Source organism: Dendrobates tinctorius, unplaced genomic scaffold, assembly GCF_039654945.1.
Source record: "Dendrobates tinctorius isolate UK_male_01 unplaced genomic scaffold, ASM3965494v1 ptg000040l, whole genome shotgun sequence".
NCBI lineage: Eukaryota > Metazoa > Chordata > Amphibia > Anura > Dendrobatidae > Dendrobates > Dendrobates tinctorius.
In genome coordinates this window covers 2,895,633-2,918,017 of record NW_027361708.1, presented here as the reverse complement: position 1 = coordinate 2,918,017, position 22,385 = coordinate 2,895,633, and the positions used below count along the sequence as shown (strand labels likewise).

At 42.0% G+C, this 22,385-nt stretch overlaps 1 protein-coding gene across 2 annotated transcripts in view; it reads left to right on the top strand.

Annotated features, from left to right (window-relative positions):
* The window catches only part of RASGEF1A (RasGEF domain family member 1A), a 651,261-nt gene that overhangs the window by 289,930 nt on the left and 338,946 nt on the right, over positions 1 to 22,385 (top strand). For both annotated transcript variants that reach the window (XM_073574785.1, XM_073574784.1), the window contains one exon: positions 7,507 to 7,600. The gene's annotated coding sequence lies outside the window, so the exon portion shown is untranslated. The remainder of the gene's footprint in view (positions 1 to 7,506; positions 7,601 to 22,385) is intronic.

Here is a 22,385-nt window from a genome sequence, read left to right as displayed (position 1 = left end):
AAAGTTGACCAGCGATTTCCCATTTTTTACAACAAAATTTGTAAAACCATTTTTTTAGGGAGCACCTCACACTTGAAGTGACTTTGAGGGGCCTATATGACAGAAAATACCCAAAAAATGAAACCATTCTAAAAACTGCACCCTTCAAGGTACTCACAACCACATTCAAAAAGTTTATTAACCCTTCAGGTGCTTCACAGGAATTTTTGGAACATGGAAGGAAAAAAACATTTACTTTTCTTTCACAAAAATTTTCCTTTAGACCTAATTTTTTTTTAACTTTCACAAGGGTAACAGGAGAAAATGGACCATAAATTTGGTTGTGTAATTTCTCCTGAGCATTCCGATACCTCATATGTGGGGGAAATCTACTATTTGGGCACATGGCAAGTCTTGGTAGGGAAGGAGCACCATTTGACTTTTTGAATGTAAAATATGCTGGAATAATTAGCGGATGCCATGTCGCATTTGGAGAGCCCATGATGTGCGTAAACAGTATAAATCCCCAACAAGTGACACCGTTTTGGAAACTAGACCCCTTAGGGAACTTGTCTAGCTGTGTATTGAGCACCTTGAAGCCACAGGTGCTTCACAGAAGTTTATAACGTAGAGCTGTGGAAATAAAAAAAAATCACATTTTTCCCAAATAAATCTTTTTTAACTCCATATTTTGCATCTTCATAAGGGTAACAAGAGAAATTTCTCAATACAATTTGTTGTGCAATTTCTCCTGAGTACACCAATACCCCATATGTGGGAGAATACTACTGTTTAGGCGCACGGCAGGGCTTGGGAGGGAAGGAGCGCCATTTGACTTTTTGAATGCAAAATTTGATGGAATAATTAGCAGATGCCATGTCACATTTGAAGAGCCCCTGATATGACAAAACAGTGGAAACCCTCCACAAGTGACACCATTTTGGAAACTATATCCCGTTAGTACCTTATCTAGATGTGTATTTTGCACCTTGATCCCCAGGTGCTTCACAGAAGTTTATAAAGTTAAGTCATGAAAATAAAAAAAAATCAAATTTTTCCCACAAAAATCTTTTTTAGCTACAAATTTTGAATTTTCACAAGGGCAAAAAGGAGAAAATGGAACCCAAAGTTTGTTGTGCAATTTCTCTTGAGTTCACTGATACCCCATATGTGGTCAAAAACTACTTTTGAGGCACAGTACAAAGCTCAGAAGGGTAGTAGCGCCATATTACAATGCAGATTTTGCTCTCCTTTTTGAGGGTGCCATGTTACATTGACAGAGCACCTGAGGTGCCAGAACAGCAGAACCCCCCATAAGTGACCCCATTTAGCCAAATAAACCTCTCAATGAATTCATCTAGGGATGCAATGATTATATTGACACCACAGGTGTGTCACAAACTTTTATACCATTGGGCAGTGAAGAAAAACTAAATTTACATTTTTACCACCAAGATTGTGTGTTAGCCCCAAGTTTTACATTTTCACACTGAGAAATGGGTAAATTTGACACCAGAAAGTGCTCCACAATTTCTGCTGAATGTAGAAATACCCCATATGTGGGGATTCCATATAAAGAGCCTCTTAGTTTAAAAACGCAGAATCCCCCTCAAATTACCCCATTTTGGAAATTATAACCATTTGGGAATTTATCTACAGATGTAGTGATGATTTTGACTCCATGGGTGTTTTCCATATGCAGGCAGCAGTGGATGTTGCCGAGTGAAAATTGCAAGCTGCCATTGTAGTGACCATTACGATGTAGTGACCAGTACGTTGTAGTGACCAGTACATTATGCCCAGCCCTTGCTTCTGGAGACACGCACCTGTAAATTTGGCAGTCTCTCATCACTACAGAAATGCCAAACATCTGTGTGCTATATGTGATTTATGCAAATAAAGTCTGTGGAGCCTCATTTAAGAGTCTAAAACACTGGACTAGCCAGATCTTCCTCCAGGGAGACTCTTAAATGAGGCTTCACGGACGTTATTTGCATATTCGTATTTACCAGGGAGCAATGCACCTAGGATTTCACTGTGATTGAGCGCATTTGCCGGCTGCCGCAGTGTTTTCTTTGACTGGTCTCCCTGAGGTCAGTGATTGTTTCGTGATGTTGGTCTACTAGGCATTGCTCCCACCTAGCCAGAATCTTACTCCACACTGATGAGGGGCAACACCCCGAAACAGCTGTCTGTGGATGGATACCTGGCCTTGGTATTTCCCTTGTCATATCTGTAAACTCATAAAGAGCTGGATATTGACTTAAAGGGCCACTTAATATGGTGGTATTGGTGGTTTCCGAAAAGAGCCACCCCTTGGCTGGGTCCTTCCCTGGAGGAAGATCTGGCTAGTCCCGTGTTTGAGATTCTTAAATGAGGCTCCATGGACTTTATTTGCATATTTGTATTTCCCAGGGAGCAATGTACCTAGGATTTCACTGTGATTGAGCGCCTATGCCGGCTGCCGCAGTGTTTTCTTTGACTGGTCTCCCTGAGGTCAGTGATTGTTTCGTGATGCTATATGTGATTTAGGCACACAGGGGCTCAGAAGGGAGGGGGAATTTGGATTTGGGAGCAAAGAATTTTGCTGAATTTCTTTTGGCGGGTGAGGAGCCATTCGCTTTTCCAGAGCCTTTGTGCTACCAGTAACATGGAAGCACCTATATTTATGTTTATAGATGACAGATCTGAGTGATCACAGCTACAGGGCCAGTTTTAGGCAAAGTGGGGCCCTAGGCAAAAGTTTAAAATGGGGCCCCAAATGCAAACATATTGCACATGACACAGAAGTATTTCACTTGTATTTACATGTACTGAGTTCAGGCCGCTAAACGAGTGTGATGGACAATATTGAAGTCGTTCAACACTTATTTCCCGGCCTCTTTCCACTGTCTGAGGAATAATGATGGGGACAGAACAGTCACTAATAGATCCCCATACAGTTTCATGTTATCAGCAGCACATCTACAGTTTACACTGGCGATGTGCTGCTTTTTTACCAAAAAAGAAAATACGAAGTCCATATATGGCGAAGCGGACCAGTATCAGACTGTGGGTATGTACTAGTTTTGCATAACCATATTTTGAGAGCTAAAATATTTTCATATTTTGGCCGACAGAGTCATGTGAGGGCTTGCTTTTCGCGGGACGTTTTCATTGGTACCATTTTCGGGCACATGACATTTTTTGATCACCTTCTATTCCGATTTTCGGGAGACCGAATGAACAAAAACCAGCAATTCAGGAATTGCCTTTTTTTTAAACCTTTCAGCGTGTGGTAAAATTGGTAAGACAGCTTTATTCTTCGGATCAGTTCAACTACAGCGATACCTCATTTACTGTATATCTCTTTTATGTTTTGTCGCTTTTACACAAAAACTATTTTATAGAAAAAACTAAATGGAGTCCCGATGCTATCGCATTGGGAGGGAGGTAATGTCACGATGGGGGCAGGCTTTGCAGCATTGAGAAACTCTCCCCCCCATATGCTCACCCACCTTGTCTGCTGTCTCTCTCCTTTCTGTGCTGTGTTCTCCCCTCATGTGCTGTCTCGTTTGAGCTGTCTCCCCCTGTGCTCTGTCTCTCTCACCCCTGTGCGCTTTCTCTCTCCCCCATCTGCTATCTTCTCTCATGTCACCTGTTCTTTGACCTGTGTACCCCATGTGCTCTCCTCCTTGTCTGCGCTCTCTCTCTCCACCACCATGCTGTTTTCTTCCCTCATGTGTTCTCTCATTTGAGCTGTCTCCCCCCTGTGTGTCCTCTTTCCTATGTGCACTCACATTGTCTGTGTCTGACCGTGTACAGAACATACCACAGCTCCTGGGCAGGGGAGGAAGCAAAAGACAATACTAACTTCAAAGTCTCTGTCTATAGCTTCTGAATTTCTGTGGAATCACCAAAAAGACCAACGATTTCCTGCAAGCAGCGCAATGCAGCTGCACCCAAAGATCCTCAGACTAGTGGTGACTCTTCACTCTTCAGAGAATGCATCAGGAATAAGCAAATTATCTTTGACGAGCTTTAATTCCTTGCTTGACAATTTCCATCAAGCAGCTCAATTCAGCTACACTCAAACATCCTCAGACTCGTGGCGTCTTTTCACTCTTCCCAGAATGCACTACAGATATGCAAATAATCTCCCACAAGCTTCAATTCTGGTTTGACAATTTCCTCTAAGCAGCTTAATTCAGCTACTCCAAAAAAGATCCTCAGGTTCACGGCAACTCTTCACTCTACCCAGAACGCACCAGGAATATGCAAAGTATCTCCCACAAGCTTCAATTCCTGGTTTGACAATTTCCTCCAAGAAGTTCGATCCAGTTGCACCCAAAGATCCTCAGACTTGCGGCGACTCTTCACTCTTCCCAGAATGAACCAGAAATATGCAAATTATCTCCCACAAGCTTCAATTACTGGTTTGATCATTTCCTCCAAACAGCTTGATTCAGCTACACCAAAAAATGGCCAGACTCGTGGTGACACTTCACTCTTTCAAGAAAGTACCAGGAATATACAAATTATCTTGCATGAGCTTCAGTTCCTGGTTTTATGATTTCCTCCAAACAGCTTGATCCAGCTACATCAAAAAAGATTCTCAGACTCGCAGCGACTCTTCACTCTTCTCAGAATGCACCAGGAATATTTAAATTATCTCCCACAAGCTTCAATTGCTGGTTTAAAGTAGCCTAGTCAAAGTTCTGACCTTACTTCAACTGAGGTGTTGTGGCATGACCTTACAATGGCAGTTTACGCTGGGAAACTCTCCAAGGTGGCTGAATTACAACATTCCTGAAAAGATGAGAAGTCCAAAATTCCTACAGAGCGTTGTAAAAGACCAACCAGTTATTAGGTTTAGTGTGTAATCAATTTTGCCCTGTAAGTTTGAATTTCTTTTTCCCTTAATAATAAAGTCTGTTTAAAAACTGCATGTTCTGTTTATTTGTGTTCTCTTTGTCTAATATTTAAGTTTGTTATACCTATATATTCCTTGGTACGGTCTCTGACAACACCACAATAGCCCAAGACAGATTATTAGTTGCCACCTCCAATCATTATACAGGCCTATTGGACACCAGTTACAGACAGCGTATGGCTTTGGGGTGCGGTTTACAGAGCAAGAAGAGCAAAACTGTTATATTTTATATTTAATCCAGAAACATAGGTGGTATTTATAAAAAATATACAAAAGGGGAAAAAAACAGCATATGCAATTGCAAAAAATAAAAGGATAAACAAAAGAAACTTACTAAATCTGGCTACAGAAATGGCTCAGAGCTTAGCGAAGGGAAGTACTTCGACTGGAAACATGGACAGCACCCACAGCGAATTATTACTTCCACGGGCTGACCAGTAACAATATTTGGCATTTGCCTTTTATTAACAAAAGTTGCCTTCCCTCTGGTGACTCATAACATGGCGGGGTCATGAAAAGCAGCTCCAGTTTCAAAAAATTCTGAGAATCTCTACACCCCTGGTGATCTCAGGGTGAGATATTACCGTCATCTTACCTATAATAATTTTGTCATTACACATAGACCAAACATGACATCTATCAGACCGTTATTAATAATAATAATAATCTTTATTTATATAGTGCCAACATATTCCGCAGCGCTTTACAGCTGAAAAGTTTCAAACACAACAGTCAAAAGTAATAACGTTAACAATACAATAATTAAAGCAAAATAAGACGACCCTGCTCGTGGGAGCTTACAATCTACAATGAGGTGGGGGCGATACAAAGCACAGGTTTGTATTTACAATGATGTATTTACAATGATGGTCCAGCCATCTTCAGCGGGTGGGGGATAGATGGAGATAGTGAATGGGCTACACACACACAAGCATAAAATGACTTTGATTACTGAATGTGATAGGCCGCTCTGAACAAATGTGTTTTGAGCGAGCGCCTAAAACTATGCAAATTGTGGATGGTCCTAATATCTTGGGGTAGAGCATTCCAGAGAATTGGCGCAGCACGGGAGAAGTCTTGGAGTCGGGAGTGGGAGGTACGGATTAGGACAGATCAATTGGAGGGATTTAAGTGGCCCTACAAGGTTGTGAGTTAATGCGTCACATCCATCCCTTTGCTATGATGCAGAAAATCTATATCCTATAAATTTTGGATCAATACAAAACCCCAATATTCTTATCTGGCTAATGGAGACACTCCGGCTAAGACCTTCTCATCAGGATCTTTTGATAGGAGGAAGCTCATTCTCAAGGATACAATTATCCTACCTGCAACAAAGGAACCCCTCTTTCTTGAATATACAAGTTTTGGATTCTGTGTCTTAAGGCCCCGTTACACATAACGATGTCCCAGCAATCCCACCAATGATCTGACATGGATGGGATCGCTGGGACATCGTTAGACTGATCGCTGGTGAGCTGTCACATAGACAGCCCCTCCAGCGTTCAGGACCAGCGAGCAAGCTGATTTCCAATGTAAACAGTCGCATGGCTCTTGCATACCCGCTGTTTACCCTAGATACCAGCGTGCACGTTGGTATCTAGGGTAAACTGTGGGTATCCAAGAGCCGCGCGGCTCTTAGTTACCCGATGTTTACGTTGGAAACCAGTGTCCAGCATCACTGATCGTCTGGTCTCTCGCTGCCACACGCAGCGATGCGTGCTGGCCAGCGTGAGACCAACGATCAAAAAATGGCCCAGGACGATCCTGCACGATCAGCGATACCCGGCAGGGGGGCCAGTCGCTGATCCCCATCACACACAGCGATATCGCTGGAGAGATCGATGATGTGTCACAAAATCTCGCAAGCGATCTCGCTGTGTGTGACGGGGCCCTTAAGGTACTGTCACACTTAGCGATGTACCAGTGATCCCGACCAGCGATATGACGCGGTCAGGATCGCTGGTACATCGCTAAGCGGTCGCTAGTGAGCTGCTACACAGGCAGATCTCACCAGTGACATCACTGGGGACGTGGGTCGCTACTTACCTGTCACACTAGGCGATCCTGCGTCCTTCCGTCGCGTCCACGCTCGTTTCTCCACAGGAAGCGCCGCAGGAAGCTGACGACGAGAAACAGTCCTGGACGTTCTCGCGCGATCAGCGATAACCAGCGGGGGAGCGGGTCGTAGGTAAGTATCAGACACAGCGATGTCGCTAGCAATATCGCTATAACGTCAAAAGTTATAGCGATATTGCTAGCGATATCGCTTAGTGTGACAGTACCTTTAAACACATGTCCACAGCAGGCAGTCCCGGCTTCAAAGGATGTTTTAATGAGTTTTTCACTTCCTAGCTATACATAATTTACTCTCTGCTTCTATATGTTTCGTTGTGAGGTCGTATTTCCAAAAAGTTTTTGTTTTGTCAGTTCCTTCTCCTCCTACAGATGTCTGATAATTTTAATTTTTTTCTATGACACTCCCTTATTTGCGCATGAATTAAAAGTTATTTTCACAAGCACAATAGCAGCAAAAGGTATAGCGCTAATTTTCATTTCATATTTTAGTGCTCTACCTTTAATTAGAAATCATTTTCTCCTTTTTTGGTTTTCAGGTTATATTCTCGAATTTGGTTACACTTATAGTTTACTACGGCTTCAGAAAATCCAGCCAGTGGTGTGTGTGAGTGTCCGTGGAAGCAACTATGGGTGAGTTTTTACATATTTTTCCAAACTAAAAATAGTTATAAATGTCTGTACCAAAAAAAATGCCGCTTCTAGCAAAACTGAGATTTGTAAGAGGAAAATCTATTTAAAAGTGGCTAATATAGCCATTGCTTAAAATGGCAATGAGGCAAAAATTGAATGAGAAAACTACCAAAAGCAAACAGTCATTAATAGTTGAGATGCGACTCATACAAATTGCTGTAGTTAAGATCCATTCCACACAAATCCCACTTATAATTAAAGATATCTATGAAACCATAATGGTGGTGCTTCTTACAATCCATGTGTCTTATTGCTTACTGGGAGTGATAGCTGCAGTGAAGTGGGGCCCCAGGGATGCTGCTAGTGGAAGCAAGAGTGGGACGATGCTGCGGACCCCAGACTGGGAGAAAGGGGTGTTCGGATGTGCAATGCTGTGGGTGTTCGGTGGTGCAGGGGCTCTGTTGACATTTTGTGAAAGCCTGGTACCCCTGTATTTCCATGGTTTACATTGCGGTGGACTCAGGGAAAATGGCCACCGGGGCGGCGCATGCGCAGATGGAGATGTTGGCGCTGAGATTTCATCTCCCGAGATCATGATACTGAGATCTCCATCTGTGCATGCGCTGTCCCCAGCAGCCATTTTCCCAGAGTCCACCGCAATGTAAACCATGGAAGTGCGGGGGTCCCGGGCCTTCACAAAATGACGGCGGAGCCCCTGCACTACCGAACACCCGCAGTGTCGCACTTCCAAACACCCCCTCATCCCAGCCTGCAGCAACGCACCACTTTTGCCTACTCCAGCAGTGACCCTGCTCCACCGTGGCCGGTAAGGTATATTCGAATTATAAGATGCACCCCCATTTTCCCCCCAAATTTGGAGAGAAAAAAGTGTGTCTTATAATCTGAAAAATACGGTATTCTAGGAAAATTCCTTTTCATAGTCTTAGTACAGAGGTATTTAATGCTTAATGGGCAGCCAAAGTGTTGATTCTTCCCTATTATGCCCTTAACTTGAGGGATCACCGTTTGCTGACAGTGTTTACAGTGTATGCCATTTAATTACAAGAGAATCAAGACATAACCATTACATGGTGGTTCCTGTCGCAATGAACCAGTTAAATAAATGGAGCCTGCTGGAACTTTATAAAACCCCACTGCTCGCGCTTTTTTTCTCTTTCTCCATGGCAACTGCAATAGTGAAGTACTTCAAGGCAGCTCAGCATTTATGATGATAAAACTAGTATTTTAAGCACACGCTTATTTCCGTGGTGCTATAAATTGAGTAATTGTCAAGCACTCCTTAATGTTGACCAAAACAAACCAATATTCATCTTTAAAGTAGCCTTCCCAGATATAGATTTTAATTTTAGATTTCAATTTTTCAACATATTCACTTTTAACATTTTTCACATTTCTCCTGCAGTTAATGCGCTGATCCTGGTCGCAATTCTCTCTGCTATAACCAAGTGAGGTGACGAGTCAGTGATGACACCCTATTATGACATCTCTGCATTATACACACCACTGAAGTGGCTGGTGATTGGCTGGTCCACTCACACACTGTTCTGGGTGCAGGGTTCTACATCCCTTCTGAGTTTCATTGTAGCCCACCAGAATACCTTCTTTTGCAAAAAAAAATCCCACTTGGCACGTTTTTCTTTAGAAATAGGTACAAATACTTTAGTTCCAAATATTCTTACCTGTTTTAGTTCCGGCTTCTTGCTGTTGCATTGCTCAAATGGAGTTTTTTTTCAGTCGCTTTGCCTGGTAGTCTGTTTTCAAGATAGCAAGCAGTCATGATGGTTTCACCCCAATATGTTGTTGGCAAGTCTGCATCAAATAGCATACTTCCTTTCACTTTCACAGAGTGTCCGGTTCCTTCTTTCTGCTGCACCATTTTGTTTAGGGTTGTATCGTACAGGGATCTGAAACATGATTTCATTTTTTTTTTAAATCCTTTGTGTCTCACTAAATGTATATTCAGTTACATTATCTGCAAGCAGAATTTTTGTCATTCTCCCAAATTTGTTATTAATTTCAAGTTTCTCTGCAACATCATGTTTGCTGAGAAGCAGACAGACAACTGTATAACTTGAATAATCATCAATAAATGTGAGAAAATATATCTTCTTTCCATGAGTTTGAGTACTCATTGGACAACAAACATCTGTGTATATTAAGTTCAGAAGCTGTTCTGATTACATAGTACTATTCTTAGGAAAGGATTTTCTTGACATTTTCAATACATTGAAAATGTCATACATTTTGAACTAACTTTATTATTAGTTCTGAGTCTCTATGTGCAAGACGCCTGTGCCATACTTGGATACAATTCTTGTGATGTTCATGTTTTGCAGTGGATACACTTTCTTTGCAGTTTAGCTAGATTCAACTGATCTTTGATTTTTCCCTCTGAATTCATATACTGACCATTAGCCAAGATCATTTTCTCTGACTTAAGGGCCTTTTACACATAGCGCGTCACCGATTTTGTGACGCAACAGCGATATCGCTAGTGATCTCGCTACATGTGACACTTACCTCCGACCGGATTCCCGCTGGCTATCGCTGATCACGCGAGAACGTCCTGGGGTGTTTTCTTCTCGCTGGCGTCCCGCTGACGCCGACGAGCGACGCATGGACGCAGGCGGAAGTCGTTATCATCACTGCGTGTGACAGGTAAGTAACGACCGCCGAGCATCGCTGCATCGCTGGTGAGATCTGCCTGTTTAGCAGCTAACTAGGGACCATTTAGCGATACACCAGCGATCCAAACCAAGTCGTATCGTTGTCGGGATCGCTGGTGCATCGCTAATGTAACAGGACTTTTACTTTAGACAAGGTTACAGAAAAAGCTTCTGTCATTAGTCATATGACTAGTTGCCCCAGAGTCTATACACCATGCATAATTTGATGTACTTTCATTAACAGCAAACGCAGTTTCAGTACTTGAGGTGTCATATATTCTTCAGCAATGGCACTTAAAGGGGTTGCCCTGCCAAAACTGATAAGTCTGCAGTCACTCTATGTGACTGCAGACTTATCAATCCCTTCAGCGCATATGCACTGTGCGCTGCAGGGGCTCACTGGTTTCAGACCCGTGACCAGAGGGCATGTATGTGTTATACATACTTCCAGCCTGTTGGCGTGGCCTAGCTCCATACACTTGTACAGAGCCGACATCGCGCCCAGTCTAGTGACTTGGCCCGTCAGTGGATGCGTCCAACTAGAGGGTGCTACCTTGCTCCATACAAGTGTATGGAGAGTGAGGCTTCGCCTACTGGCCAGGGGTATGTATAACTCATATACTGTACATCCTCCGGTCCCAGATCTAAAACCGGTGAATCCCCGCAGAGCACAGTGTTTGCACTGGGGGCATACATAAGTCTGCAGTCATACAGAGTGACTGCAGACTTATCGCTTTTGATTGGACAACCCCTTTAACCCTTTGATTATTATTTTGCTTTTTCAGCTGATTCATTGTAACTTTTTACATGTTTAGAGAAAAACTGTAATTACAAAAATGAAGGAGTAAAATCGGATTTGTTTACCTGGAGAGTGTGAAAGTCACAACCCTTTTGTTAAGGGTTGTAAAGACGGCTGCTGAAGATCCACCAGATAGTAAGCAAACTTGGAAATGAAAGTGGATATAAAAGCTGTGCTGCTGAGGATCCAATATACGATAGGGAAACAGATGTGGTATGAATGAGGTTTTATTTGTCAACGCGTTTTGAGGTGATCATGCCTCTTCATCAGGACAAACCACATTGATAGGGTACAACTTGCACGAATGCGGGAATTAATAAACAGTACATCCAAAAGAGAAGCGTGCAAAAACAGCCTCCATGGCCATATGACTAGCACATCACGTTATCTTGTTGACATAATACATGATTAGCAAATGACATATGTAAAGCATAAGAATTCTAGTGTTTAGAAATAAAATGACACAGAAATAGAGATGAACAATGGTGTTTGCTAACAAGAACAAAAAAAGGGAGAAGATTGAACTAGCTGTTCTAGTTACTGAACTGGGATTGCGTTTCAGTGGTATGAACAAAGAGCAGGTCTGCCACCAGGAATTTCATTTTTGGGCCCCCTTAAAACTCTGCCAAGGTTTCACCACAGCTCCACCTCCACCCTTCAAACCATATACAGTCCCGCCACCCAGTATTGGAAAAACAGCACTTCTGCACCACGTCCTTACCAATCACACATTAACAATTCCCATAACCAGATCACATCCATAGTCATTAGCTTTTGTTTTGGCCAAAAAATTATTTAATCTGCCACCACGACTCTTTTGGCCTGGCCCTTCTCTACTGTAACTTATTAAACATTTGTTAAAACATGCAATACTCTTTTAGGATATTTTTATTTATTTTTCAATTTTTAAAATGACCAAAAATGTCAAATACAAGGGAAAAATACCACCACAACATGGCCAAACCACATATTACCACCATATAGTGACCAAATAATACCACATACAAGGAACAAATACTGTCACACCATGACAAGACAACATATCACCACCATATAGTGATCCTGGCCCCGTTGTGTCTCATTCCTGGCCCCAGCCATACGTTCTCCCATCCTGCCCTCGTGTCTCCATTCTGCCCTCATGTGATGTCCCATCCTACCCCATGATCCTGCCCCATGTGTCCAATGATCCTGCCCCATCTGTTCCATGATCCTGTCCCATGATCCTGCCTCATTTGTCCCATGATCCTGCCCCTTCTGTCCCATGATCCTGTCCCATGATCCTGCGCCATCTGTCCCATGATCCTGTTCCATCTGTCCATTGATCCTGCCCCATGATGCTGCTTTATGTGTCTCCATCGTATTCATCCTGCCCCATCTGTCTCCATCCTGCCAAAAGATCATGCCCTCCATCCATTTAAAGTGTGTACTCACCGGCAAATGACAATGACAGCGACGTGCATGCTGACATCAGCTGCCAGCCTTTGATTGCCTGGAGGCTTTTAAATATTGCCGTGCGGGTCCGCGCGGCAATAGATTGTAACCTAACGTGCGTCCAAGACAGAATCCTTCTGCCACTGGGGCCCGGTGAGCAGAAGATGGGTCCCCTCTGCTCACTGGGCCCCATATGCCAATAAGGGCAGTAATGCCCTGATGGCAAGCAAGGGTATGAGCCACTAGATCTGCAGTAACTGAGTGAGGAAAAAGATAAATTATGAAGAAAAAAAGAAAAAAAGAGGGGGTGAAAAGAAAGAACCCCCCTCTTTCTTTTTCATCTGTTTATTTTTTTCCTCATTTTTTGTTATTCTTAGAAAACACCCTTGTTCATTTCCGTCATATTGTTTTTATTTTTGTGTTTTGGGGTTTTTAAAGCAGATTCTCCTTTGGATACCCCACTTCTGCTTACACCCATCTACAATCTTTCCTTTGACGTACTTCAATGGAAGCTGGTAATCGGGGTGCGCATCTATTGCAGTTACAAATGTGTCATAGCCTTCTTGTAGACTGCTTAGTAGTAGTGTAGAAACATGGGATTCCTTTAGATCTTTCCCAATGCCATGCAGGCGCTCCACAATCTCTAAAGTATTTCTTATGTAATCCTGCATATGTTGGATCTTATTTAGCTTAGACTGATACAGCTTTCTCATTAAATAGAGCTTATTGCTGAGATCTATCCTTTCATTCACTTTGTGCAGCTATTCCCACATTTCTTTTGCAGTTTCACATTTACATACATGCACAATTTGATCATCATCTTTAATGTGCGGCATGAATGCTGCCGAGATCAACTAATCAAAGCACTAATTGCCATAGGAAACAGGGACAATATAAATGTATTTTTTTAAACCCATTTTTACAGAAAAACATTATACACAGCTGGTTAGACAGGTAATTTACTCATAAATAAGTGAACACTACTGGGTTGGAGAGGTTGAGTGTCCTGACAGGTTCCCTTTAAGAAGATGGGCTTTTAGTATCTAATGGAAAAATAAATAGAGGTTATATTTTTATTATTTACAAAAGCTTTTCTGCTTTGGATTTCCTATACTGTAAGTGATTAGGGTTTGTTAAAATGTTGGCTACATTCTACTGTCAGTCTTCATCAGTGGTTTGCATCTGTGCTGCCCTAAGCCTTTATCAATGGAGGCCTGCTGCATCCTGCCAGTGCATCAGTCAGGGTTTGGTGAGTCTACCTTTCATATGTAAGTTTTTGAATTTTTTCTTATGTTAGCTGTTCAGATTTATTGTTAGGGACTCGCAAAATCTGGTGATCCTTGATGTTTAGATTGCGAGCTTATCTGACTTGGCCAAAATAGTAACTTATACCCCATGTATTTTTATCTTTTTGCACTTTTTATCATTTTTGCAGGATGCAGCTGGGCCTCTTTATGTTGGCTTGGTTTTTTCTGTGTGATGCATGTATATAGTGCAGAACAGCCCACCTGCTAATACTATGGGTGTGATCAATAGGCTGTTCAGACACTTTGCACCGCACTGTGTGACTGATGTCCTATGCAAGCCTTATCTGTGTGCATTTTTCCCACTAGGCAGCCAGCTCCTCTTTTTCTTTTTGTTACTGGCTGTCTTCATCAGTGGTTTTGCACCTGTGCTGCCCCAGCCTTTATCAATGGAGGCCTGCTGCATCCTGCCAGTGCATCAGTCAGGGTTTGGTGAGTTTACCTTTCATACGCAAGTTTTTTTGAATTTTTTCTTATGTTAGCTACATTGTACTGTACCTTGTTGCTGAAGTTCAGAGTGGATTCACAACCAACATTCCCTAAAGGTCTCCATACAAATAAGACTAAAGTTGACCAAACCCACCAATATTACTGGGATCAGCCAACAGTCTAATGTGTATTGGGGACTCCCAACTCTTCTCCGACAGATGATGTCCGGGACTGAATGATCCGGCTTTTTTGAGTATCCAATGACCAATATTTTTGCTCTCTGGGAGATATAAGCCACAAGTGAGTCTGGCAGTGGCTCTCTCATAGAGAATGCAAGAGCGCTTAAACAAGCCGAGCATCCCTGTGTACGTAGGCTAAATGCTGTCTAATGTGTATGGGGGACTTTACAACTAGGCAATGTTGGAACTGGACCTAGTGTGACACTTTAATATGACCTCCCTCATGAGTGTAATCTGTTATTTTTTGGGTCAACATCTTGAATTGACTGTAATATCAACAGATAGCTGAAGGTTAAAGGAGATTGTCTGATAATTTTCACATATAATCACAGGGCACAAAATGGGATAAAATAGTTAAATAAATGTTACTTGCCTATTCAACCCCCCCCCCCAACTATCAAACATCACTACTCTAGTGGTCTACATCCATCATTCAAATGACTATTGCAAACAATAATCAGTCTCAAAGGTCAAAGGCTGTACATGTCAGCATGACTGCTGAGGCAAGTGACTGTGTGCAGTGGTCAGTAAAATGTTGCATGTGATGAAATACCTTAAGAACTGTCAGGGACTGATGGAAAGGTGGGGGCATGAATAGATGAGTAATGTAAAAAAAAAGTGCAATCCCACAGTTTTTTTTTTTTCACTAAATGCTAAAACTCACCTAACATTATGATTCCCCAGGTCATTACAAGTTTATAGACACCAAAAATGTCTAGGCTCTTTTTTATTTATGTGGTGAAAAAATATTCCAAACTTTGCTACAAAAAATTGCGCCATTTTCCGATACCTGTAGCGTCTCCATTTTTCGTGATCTCGAGTTGGGTGAGGGCTTATTTTTTGGCGTACCGAGCTGACGTTTTTAATGATACCATTTTGGTGTAGATAAGATCTTTTGATCGCCCGTTATTGCATTTTAATGCAATGCTGCAGCAAACAAAAAATGTAATTCTGGCGTTTTGAATTTTTTTCTCGTTACACTGCTCAGTGATCGGGTTAATTCTTTTCTTTATTGATAGATCGGGCGATTCTGAACATGGCGATACCAAATATGTGAATGATTGATTTTTTTTTATTGTTTTATTTTGAATGGGGTGAAAGGGGGGTGATTTGAAAGTTTATACTTTTTAACTATTTTTTGAACCTTTTTTTTTTACTTTTGGCATGCTTCAATAGTCTCCATGGGAGACTAGAAGCTGCCATAACCCGTTCGATGATCAGATCACCTGTATGTAGCGGCGCTCATAGAAATCCAACATTGAAAGCCACAGAGGTGTGCAGGAGACCTCTGGTTGTCATGCCGACCCATCGGTGACCCGCGATCACTTGATGGGGTCACCGATGGGTGGATTTCATGTCATACTCTGACAGCGGCATTTAACAGGATAATAGTTGCTGGTGGATCTCAATTCCACCCGCAGCTGTTTCAGGCACATGTCAGCTGTTCAAAACCTTTTTGTACTATAGTTGAGAAAGGTAATTAAATTAATAATTCATCTTCATATTGGATATCTTTCAAAGGCCTATGTATAGATGAAATCATAAATCAATGTGCAAAGTACATATAAATTGTCTTTTTGTGCTAAGAATTATCACTCAAGAACATCAACTATAAAAGAAATATAAGCACAAAATCCCTAAAGATAAAGTTTTACCTGTTAGGTAGGAAAAAGTAGGCAGAGAATATAAGGTCACTATAGAGATATCTAATAAGCCAAATATAAGCGCTATTACATAAAATCCCCTACTAACAATTGTAAAAGAGTATACACAAATTATCCGTATCAAAATAAATGTAAGTGGAAAGTTGATACAGTGACTCTCTATGGGGAACAGAGTATAAGCGCTAATGCACAGAGTGTATAAAATAAATCTCTATAAACAGAGTATAAGCGCTATTACACAGAGTGTATATAATGGATCTCTATGGGGAACAGAGTGTAAGCGCTATTACACAGAGTGTATATAATGGATCTCTATGGGGAACAGAGTGTAAGCGCTATTGCACAGAGTGTATAAAATAAATCTTTATAAACAGAAAATAAGCGCTATTAATGGATCTCTATGGGGAACAGAGTGTATAAAATAAATCCCTATAAACAGAATATAAGCGTTATTATAGTGGATCTCTATGGGGAACAGAGTGTGAGCGCTATTGCACAGAGTGTATACAATAAATCTCTGTGAGGAACAGAGTGTAAGCGCTATTACACAGAGTGTATAAAATAAATCTCTATAAACAACAGAATATAAGCGCTATTACACAGAGTGTATACAATGGATCTCTATGGGGAACAGAGTGTAAGCGCTATTACACAGAGTGTATAAAATAAATCTCTATAAACAACAGAATATAAGCGCTATTGCACAGAGTGTATATAGTGGATCTCTATGGGGAACAGAAAGTGAGCGCTATTGCATAGAGTGCATACAATAAATCTCTGTGATGAACAGAGTGTATACAATAACCTTCTATAGGGAACAGACTGTAAGTACTAATGCACATCAATAAGTTCAAAAATTTCCCTACTAAGCATAAATGAGAGAGATAACCATATTATAATTACCTAGGCCGAAAAATAATAAAGTGCAGAGTGCTGGTGGCGTCTTTTCCTCACCCCAACGCACGTTTCGTCATTTCCTCACGCCCCCTGAGGAATAGCGCTTACAATCTGTTCCTCACAGAGATTTATTTTATACACTCTGTGCAATAGTGCTTACACTCTGTGTTAGGAACATCGGAACGCACTAAATAAAAATAATAAAGTGCGTTCGCCACTCGGGGTCCACCGTGCAGTAGGTGTTACAACCGCTGCTGAGTAATGGCAGACGAGCAATATGGCGATATAATGTGCACGGGTTCAACTTCTCCCGAAGTGCGCAGAGCGGACTCTGTTCACACACAGAGGCGCCGCAACAAAAACATACAAAAAGGCTGAGCCTGTTAGAGTCACAGGCCTCAGGTAAATGCACACACGGTATAAGGTCAAAGGAGCAGGAACTAAGACAGAGGGGCTGCGTCCATCTAGACCTACCGTGTGTGCAGCGTCGCTACCGTGAACGCCAAGAAGTGCTGCAACTGCAGTGCGGCGCAGGACACTGCCGCTGGATGACACAGCTACAAAGCAGGTGCTATGTCGGACGCTAGCGCAGAGGTGCGGTGTGCACAGTGGCCTAAGGCTTGCCACAGACTGGCGCAGACTACTGAACTAATTTCCTAACCACATGCGTAATATCAGAGGGAAGGGGTTTCATAAGTCAGTCACCAGAATCATACATCCGTCAACATTCACACATAGCAGGATAGTCTATACTAGCGCATGGCGGAACAGCCATGCGTGCTTTTTATAGCAACCGGGACCTTCCGGAAGCTTCCAGATCTCCGAGATGGACCAATGAGATCTGGAGCAGGACCTGAGCACATGACTCCGAATCTCCAAGGGGAAACGTCTCATGAGCATGCTCAGTAGGAGGACAGAGGGACTTAGCCCCTGGAGAGATTTGCTGCATGGCAATGTCCTCTGCGGTAGATAAAGAGCAAGAGACCGCAGAATGTAAGGGTCTGGATTCCTGCAGAGCAGACCCAGGAACCTAACTCCTAACACTCTGTTCCTCATATAGATTCATTGTATACACTCTGTGTAATAGCGTTCACACTCTGTTTCCCATAGAGATCCATTGTATGCACTCTGTGCAATAGCCCTTATACTCTGTTTTTTATAGAGATTTATTTTATACACTCTGTGCAATAGCGCTCATATTTTGTTCCTCATAGAGATTCATTGTATACACTTTGTGCAATAGCGCTCATACTCTGTTTCCCATAGAGCTCCATTGTATACACTCTGTGCAATAGCGCTTACACTCTGTTCCTCATAGAGATCCATTGTATACACTCTGTGCAATAGCGCTTACACTCTGTTCCTCATAGAGATTCATTGTATACACTCTGTGCAATAGCGCTTACACTCTGTTCCTCATAGAGATTCATTGTATACACTTTGTGCAATAGCGCTCACACTCTGTTCCCCATAGAGATCCATTATATACACTCTGTGTAATAGCGCTTATACTCTGTTTTTTATAGAGATTTATTTTATACACTCTGTGTACAGTAATAGCGCTCACACTCTGTTTCCCATAGAGATACATTGTATACACTCTGTGTAATAGCGCTTATACTCTGTTTTTTATTGAGATTTATTTTATACACTCTGTGTAATAGCGTTCACACTGTTTCCCATAGAGATCCATTATATACACTCTGTGTAATAGCGTTCACACTCTGTTTCCTATAGAGATCCATTATATACACTCTGTGCAATAGCACTTATACTATATTCTTCATAGAGATCCATTGTATACACTCTGTGCTATAGTGCTCACACTCTGTTCCCCATAGAGATCCATTGTATACACTCTGTGTAATAGCGCTTATACTCTGTTGTTTATAGAGATTTATTTTATACACTCTGTGCAATAGCGCTTACACTTTGTTTCCCATAGAGATCCATTATATACACTCTGTGTAATAGCGCTTACACTTTGTTTCCCATAGAGATCCATTATATACACTCTGTGTAATAGCGCTTACACTCTGTTTCCCATAGAGATCCATTATATACACTCTGTGCAATAGCGCTTATACTTTGTTTCCCATAGAGATCCATTATATACACTCTGTGTAATAGCGCTTACACTGTTTCCCATAGAGATTCATTGTATACACTCTGTGCATTAGCGCTTATACTTTGTTCCCCATAGAGAGTCACTGTATCCACTTTCCATTTACATTTATTTTGATACGGATAATTTGTGTATACTCTTTTACAATTATTAGTGGGGGATTTTATGTAATAGCGCTTATATTTGGCTTATGAGATATCTCTATGGTGACCTTATATTCTCTGCCTACTTTTCCTTCCTAACAGGTAAAACTTTATCTTTAGTGATTTTGTGTGTATATTTCTTTTATAGTAGATGTTCTTGAGTGACAATTCTTAGCACAAAAAGACAATGTATATGTACTTTGCACATTGATTTGTGATTTCATCTATACATAGGCCTTTCAAACATATCCAATATGAAGATAAATTATTAATTTAAATACCTTTCTCAACTATAGTACAAAAAAAGTTTTTTCTGTGTAATCTATTGGATGGTCTATTCATCTTTATATGTATACATTGCATGGTGGTTCTGTTTCCTTTAAATTTAAAGGCACCTGATATATGACTTTTTGCTGTGAAATTGGTTCATTAACTTTTAATATTAATTAATAAAAATAATTTTAAACGTAACCAATTGCCTTCATGGTTCATGCTTTGTGCTCTGGACAGTGGTGATTGTCTGGATTCACATTGTTGATTTGATGTCCTTTTGTCAAGGGTTAAATAACTGGGGTTGTTAAAGGTAATTATAGTGTTGTACAAAATATGTGGTAAAAGGAAACATGGCAATGGGCAGAGCAGAAAACAGCCCATACCTAAGCTAAGTAATTTGCCAACCACTAGCAGCAGAAGAGTCTTAGAAGCTCTGTCACCATCAGTGAAGCTCCTCGTATGAGCCATAATATTACAGAATGCACGTGACAATTGGCCTCCTAAAGATTCGGTAGAATAAAGAGACTTAAGATTAACCAATAGAATTCCCTTTCTCTTAATTATTTTGCATTACAGCCAACAATTAAATTCAGACCTTCATTCGGTTCATTAGAGTCATCTTGATGGCGATAATCCTGTATGGAGGGGACATCCATTTGGCTGCAGTATGATACTCTTGACTTTGATTACAGAATCCTTTTTGATCTTGCCCACTGTGATAAGAAAGATCTCGGGGGAATTTAGTCTCCATGACTATCCAGCAAATAAGATAAAATGTGTGGTAATTGGGAACTGAATGTAATTACCATACAGCATGTACAGTAGTATGCTGCAGGTCGCTGGAGGTTTAGTCAGTTCTGTGCTGGAGCCTCTGGTGTAGGAAATCATTGGAATATTATACTCATATCACTTAACCTAATATATAAAGCTCAGTGTGTGTGTGTGTGTATGTCCGGGATTGGCATCCGCACCGTCGCAGCTACAGCCACAAAATTTTGCACAGTCACACGTCTGGACCCCGAGAGCGTCATAGGCTATGTTGTGAGGTGAAATTTTAACCCCGCGCGTTACAATTCACCTAACAATTTTGCCCCTATCTACATAATGGGGAAAAAGTGAAAGGAAAAGTGTTGGAGGCAAATTGGCAGCTGCCAGATGTGAACAAGGGGGACTTAAAGAATGAGAGCGATGGCGCCAAAGAGTATATACCGTACAGTTGCTAAGGTGGGGCCCTGACATGGGATACTCACCACACACGGGGATATGAGCACACACTACCACGTGCTTCAACACATATACCACCCTCAGCACACATTTCACCACACATACACCAACCTCGCCACATAAAGGTCGAAACACAAAAGTCGCCACTCAAAACTCGCCATGCTGTCCCAGAGCTGTTTAAAAGATGAAAAATGAGCTGTGATTGGTTGCTATCAGCAACAGTTTTCTTTGTAGACAGTTGTGGTAACTGAGGCCTATTATTCTTATCATTTCTATGGTGTTACCGTCCTTCTGTAAAGCTGGAAATAACACAATTTATTACCGTGCCAACACAGACCACCCTCTGACAAAGACTGCAGGGGGAGCCCAGTATCCCACAGGATAGGATTAGATACACAGCTCAGCAGTCAGTATCACACAGGATAGGATTAGATACATGGCTCAGCAGTCAGTATCACACAGGATAGGATTAGATACACAGCTCAGCATTCAGTATCACACAGGAGACGTTTAGACACATGGCTCAGCAGGCAGTATCACACAGGATAGGATTAGATACACAGCTCAGCAGTCAGTATCACACAGGATAGGATTAGATACACGGCTCAGCAGACAGTATCACACAGGATAGGATTAGATACACATCTCAGCACACAGTATCACACAGAATAGTATTAGATATACGGCTCAGCAAACAGTATCACATAGAATAGGATTAGATACTCGGCTCAGCAGTCAGTATCACACAGGATAGGATTAGTGTGGGGAGGTTGACCTGACAGAGGCACTGAGAAGAGAAAAGGGTGCCGTACTGAGAGTGACCATTAGAGAGCAGTGGGGAGCACAAAAGAGAGTGTTACATAACTGCCACAGGTCAAGGTCACTCTCATTGGTCAGAGGTGACTGTCATGTGACAGTGGGCGGAGCTTCCTAGGCTGTGAGTATAAAGACTGAGGTAAGCTTCTCGAAGCTTCAGTCAGCCAGGGGAGCTCACAAGAAAGGAGGGTCTGCTGTTAGGAGAGAGGCTGCAGAGAGCCCTCAGAGAGAGCCTGACAGTGAAGATGGTCACGGGGGGTAACCCAATAGATGGTGGCAGCAGACAGTGACACCCTGAGGGTGAGGACAACGGTGTACTCTGGGTTGTGAAACGCTGTGGTGAAGGTGCCTAGGGCAGCCACAGTGAGGAGAACCGCAGAGGACACCAGGATGGTGACACAGAACAAGTACAGGTACCTGGGTCTGTGTGAGAAGAAAATTGTCAAAGTCCTGTCATGAACTGTGGAGGTCGTCAGGAGGGTGTGAATAAAATACGGACCTGTTGAACACGCTTTCCTGTCTCAGTCACCAGTCTGTCTGCATCAAGAAGTGGGTCACCCCCCCAGCCTGTTGGATCAGCACCACCTAAGCACAGCACACCTTCCCCGCCTATCAGCATCATCACCAGCATCACCACCTATTGCATTCCCTGGGCCACCCCCTACATTAGATGCATGGTTTTTATGTGCAATATCATCATTATACTTTGTTATAACTAACCACAGTTGGTTACTAGGCCCAGGCAACGCCGGGC